Genomic DNA, 6,000 nt, shown 5'->3' on the forward strand with positions numbered 1-6,000 from the left:
ACATTCTTCTGAAGCACAGATTAAACTTTCTTCATGATAGATTATATTAGGTCACAAAACAAATCTGAAATTTTAGAAGATTAAAATCATAGAAGGTATCTACTCTGACCACAATGGAATGAAACTAAAAAGTTATAACAGGAGTAAAACAAATGAACAAAAAATCCACATAGATGTGGAAATTAAACAACATGCTCTTAACCAAACAATTGGTCAAAGAAAAATCACAAGAGAAATTAGAAACTATCTTGAGAAAAATGAAAAAAACACAACATAACAAAATATATGGGATGCAGCAAAAGTAGGACAAGTTGAGCATCCCTAATCTGCAAATCCAAAATTTAAAATGTGCTAAAATCAGAACATTTTGAATGCTGGCATGACACTCAAAAGAAATGCTCTTTGGAATATTTCATATTTCAGAATGTCAGATTAGAGATGCTCAACTGGTAAGCATAATACAAATATTCCAAAATCTGAAAAAAATCCAAAATTTGAAACACTTCTGGTCCTAAGCATTTTGGATAAGGGATACCCAACCCATACAAAAAAAAAAAAAAAAGAAGAAGAAGTTTATGGTAGCAAATGCTTACCTTACAACAGAAGAAAGGTTGCAAATCAGCAACTCAGTTTTATACCACAAGGAACTACAACAAGAGAAAACTAAACCAACAATTAGCAAAAGGACGGAAATAATAAAAGGTTAGAACAGAAATAAATGAAATAGAAAATAAAAAACAGAAACAAACTTAAAAATCTCAGAGTTCTTTTTTAAAAAGGAGCAACGAAATTTACAAACCCTTAGATTAACTGAGAAAAAAACAAAGAGGACAACTCAAATAACTAAAATTAGAAATGAAAAAAGATTAGAGACTTAAATGTTAGACCTAATGCCATAAAAATCCTAGAGGAAAACCTAGGTAGTACCATTCAGGACATAGGCATGGGCAAAGACTTCATGTCTAAAACACCAAAAGCAACGGCAGCAAAAGCCAAAATTGACAAATGGGATCTCATTAAACTAAAGAGCTTCTGCACAGCAAAAGAAACTACCATCAGAGTGAACAGGCAACCTACAGAATGGGAGAAAATTTTTGCAATCTACTCATCTGACAAAGGGCTAATATCCAGAACCTACAAAGAACTCAAACAAATTTACAAGAAAAAAACAAACAACCCCATCCAAAAGTGGGCAAAGGATATGAACAGACATTTCTCAAAACAAGACATTCATACAGCCAACAGACACATGAAAAAATGCTCATCATCACTGGCCATCAGAGAAATGCAAATCAAAACCACAATGAGATACCATCTCACACCAGTTAGAATGGCGATCATTCAAAAGTCAGGAAACAACAGGTGCTGGAGAGGATGTGGAGAAATAGGAATGCTTTTACACTGTTGGTGGGATTGTAAACTAGTTCAACCATTATGGAAAACAGTATGGCGATTCCTCAAGGATCTAGAACTAGATGTACCATATGACCCAGCCATCCCATTACTGGGGATATACCCAAAGGATTATAAATTATGCTGCTATAAAGACACATGCACATGTATGTTTATTGCAGCACTATTCACAATAGCAAAGACTTGGAATCAACCCAAATGTCCATCAGTGACAGATTGGATTAAGAAAATGTGGCACATATACACCATGGAATACTATGCAGCCATCAAAAAGGATGAGTTTGTGTCCTTTGTAGGGACATGGATGCAGCTGGAAACCATCATTCTTAGCAAACTATCACAAGAACAGAAAACCAAACACCGCATGTTCTCACTCATAGGTGGGAACTGAACAATGAGATCACTTGGACTCAGGAAGGGGAACATCACACACCGGGGCCTATCATGGGGAGGGGGGAGGGGGGAGGGATTGCATTGGGAGTTATACCTGATGTAAATGACGAGTTGATGGGTGCAGCACACCAACATGGCACAAGTATACATATGTAACAAACCTGCACGTTATGCACATGTACCCTACAACTTAAAGTATAATAATAATAAATAAATTTAAAAAATTAAAAAAATAAAATAAAATAAAACATCACGGGTAATAATAAAAAAAAAAAGAAATGAAAAAAGAGACATTACATCTGATGCCACAGAAATCAAAAGGATTGTAAGAGATTACTATGAACAATTATGCATTAACAAATTGTATAACTAGAAGAAATGGATACATTCCTAGAAATACACAACCTACCAAGAGAATTATGAAGAAACAAAAAATCTGAACAAACCTATATCTAGTGAGGAGATTAAACAGTAATCAAAATCATCCCAACAAAGAAAAGCCCAGGACCAAATGGCTTCACTGGTGCTATTGTACCAAACATTTAAAGAAGAATTAATGCTAATCCTCCTCAAACTCTTCCAAAGCTTGAGGAATAGGGAACACCTCCAAACTCAATGTATGAGGGAAGCATTATCCTGATACTAAACCGAAAGATACTACAAAAAAATAAAACTACAGAGTAATATCCCCAATGAATATTAACGCAAAAATCCTCAACAAAATGCTAGCAAAAAAATTCAACATCACGTTAAAAGGATCATACACTCTGACCAAGTGGAATTTATCCCTCAGATGCAAGGAAGTTTCAACATACAAAAATCAATGTAATGTATCATGTTAATACAATGAAGGACAAAAAAAAATCACATAATCTTAATTGATGCATAAAAAGTGTTTAAAACAATTCAGTATTTTTTCATGATTAAAGCTGTCAAGAAAGTAGGTAAAAAAAGGAAAGTAACTCAACATAATAAAGGCCATATATGAAAAGCTCACACTTAACATCATATTCAATGGTGGAAGACTAAAAACATTCCAGACTTTGGTGCTACATATATTTCAATTTAAGGAGCAATTTACTGTCAGTCCCCTATATTATTTTTTGAGTTACTGTAGAAGCAGAGAACCTACTTCTAAATGGCCTGCATAGGATAAATTCTAGATAATTTTAAGGTAAATAACTATATTCCCTTTATGACAAAGCTGATATTGACTCCCACTCCAGTCTTTCCTTATGCAGGTGAATTTGAAGAGTTTTTGTTGTTGTTGCTTTCAGGTTGTGTGGGATAGCTGCCAAAATTCTAGAACTGCTGCTTATTTCTCTAATTAGTTCCTAATCGGGAATGCTATTATGTTGCTCCTTAAAATGCAAAGAAGTCAGTTGCAGCTGTAGAGGTCTGTGTTCACCCTTCAAAACCTTTCTGGCCTGAAAGGATGATAAACTACTTAGTGCTTTCCCTGAGGAACGTGATTGGTTTCGTGTTTGTAGCCTATTGTGCTGTTGGTAAATCCTAGGCTTTTCTTGTATACATATATGTCAGAATAGGAAGAATTTGCTTCTGGTTCAATCAGTATTTCTCCTGGAAGATGGAAGGGGACCTGGGAGAGCTGTTAATCCAGTCTGCTGGGTAGTGTATGGCAGAAGTGAAGAAGCAGGCTACTAAAACAATAGCCACGAGTGGTGGGACTTGATGATATATAGACTTCACCTGCTCTGGAACCAAAGCCTATAATAAAGTTTACAGTTTATAAAACACAGTCTTAAAATATTTATGTGGCTCTGTAGGTGAATTGGATCTGTTTTTCAACTCTGCATGCAATCATGCTGTACCAAAAGCACTGACCTTTATAAAAGAAAAATAGATGTTGTACTAAGCTGTTCAATGAATTTGATGTTCTACTTGAATAGGGTTTTGTGTTTGGTGGAGAAATTGGAGGAAGTAGGGAAATAATAAGAAAGGTGCTTAGCTCACTTAGTATCGTATATAGAAAGCAATGGAACTTCTGCATTTCCATACAATGTTATTTATCCTGGAAGCACGCTAACCAACAGAAATTTCTGCAATGATAAAACATTGTCTACACTGTCCCATATGATAGCTAACTAACCATGTGTGGCTACCAAGCACTTGAAATGTGACTAATGTGACAAAGAAACTGAATTTTTTATTTTATTAGTTTTAAATTAATTAAATGTAAGTAGTCACATGTGGCCAGTGATGACCATATTAAGCAGTACAGCCTTAAGCGTTGATTTTAATCTGTTTGGACTCACTGAATTTTATTGAATTCTTTTGTTGTTGTTGTTGTTTTGAGACTGATCTCACTCTGTCCCCTAGACTGGAGTGCAGCGGCACGATCTCGACTCACTGCAAACTTCTTCTCCCAAGTTCAAGTGAATCTCGTGTCTCAGACTTCTAAGTAGCTGGGATTACAGCTGTGCACCACCATACCTGGCTAATTTTTGTACTTTTAGTAGAGTCGGGGTTTTGCTATGTTGGCCAGTCTGGTCTCAAACTCCTGGCATCAAGTGATCCTCCCACCTCGGCCTCCCAAAGTGCTGGGAATATAGGCATGAGCCACTGCACTCAGCCTGGACTTACTGAATTCTTTATAAATATGTTAAAAATTATGTACCCCTTCTACCTAGAAAAATGCTCAATACAAATGCATACTTTCCAGGTGTTCCCAGATGCTCTGAGTCACATCTGTGCATCTGTAGTTGCTATATTCCCTGAGAACTTATATTCTGGACTGAGATACTTGGTCACAGCAAATTGTGAATATGTGAGGATTTAACAAAAGAGAAAGTGAGGAGATCAGAGAAATAACTGCTGTAACCACGTTGACATGAAGCACTGGTATGTGTGTACAAGTTAGTTTACAGGAAATTCTAGACAAGAGCCTCTGGATCTCTAAGTGGGCCCCTGAAGAGAGTACTCATGGGGAGGCCCATAGTTACTGCCCCTTCTGAAGAAGCTGGTGCCTATGTATGACTAGTACTTCTAAGGCACTTGTAGTCAGGTGCATAGTTGTAGGCGCAGGGTTACTGCTGGTTGACATACCAGCAACTATGATCTCAGAAAGGGAGGAGAGTTAAGATAAACTGGAGTTCAGTGGACTATTGGGCCCTTCTGGTCTGCTATCCTAGTGTCTGACTATAAAGTTTCTTCCAAGAGTAATGACTCCACATTTATTTCTGCCATCCAAATCTTACACAAGTTTCTTTCTTGACCCAAACTATTCTGGACCCACACAGGGAAGGGGAGTTTGAGAAATATAGTTTCCATTCTTACCCAAATTGACAAAACACATTCAAGCATGTGGTCCAGCCTTCTTATATAATAAATGATTTTATTATTTATAAATGAAATGGCTTTTAATGTCCTTTATAATTGGGCATATCTAATCTGTATTTCTTATTTTATAAGTGATTTTCAGAATGCTTTATGATTGATTGGCACAAGAATACCCAATGGGAGGTCTTGATTCGAACACAAGTTGTCTAATCCTTAGTACATGGAAGGCTCTTTTCACTTCTACACAAGCTGGCAAACATGCCCCGAAGCAATTTTATTGCTCGTACTCTTATGCTGATGAGAGACAATAAAGGGCTGAATAATATTTAAGGACAGTTCCCATTTCCATTCAGTGACTCAGGTGGAACCAGCCAAATGATCACTGGAGTACACAGAAAAAGCTCAGGGCTGAATTACTCATAGGGCTTTTTATGTCTCTGTGGATCATTGGCCTGTGGCTAAAATTCAGGTATATCTTTATAAAATAAAAGATTAATATTATCTTCCTAGCAAGCTGACTGAAGGAATGCAGTGGTGCTCACATTTTCCCACTGTGCCAGCTAAGAAGATAAATTGATCACCATTCTTTTTGTGACAAACTTTTAGAAATAATGGTGTGTAAGCAAATGAAATGCAAGGGAATTATTTATGTAATGGAGACATTTGTTCTCATAAATTGTCAAATTATAAATAGCTACTGACCTGTTAGATTTTCTTAAGGCTGTGCTCTTTGCTTTTATCAACTTTATATATGATTTATGAAGGCAGATGCATTCTATTGAAAAATGATAAAGAAAATCTGACTTGCTTACAAAAGGAATTCAGAAGTAAGTTTGTGCGTTTTAAAATATACTGAATCAGGATTGATAATATAAAATGTATATATATTCACCA

The sequence above is a fragment of the Macaca fascicularis genome, chromosome 2, assembly GCF_037993035.2.
Source record: "Macaca fascicularis isolate 582-1 chromosome 2, T2T-MFA8v1.1".
Lineage (NCBI taxonomy): Eukaryota > Metazoa > Chordata > Mammalia > Primates > Cercopithecidae > Macaca > Macaca fascicularis.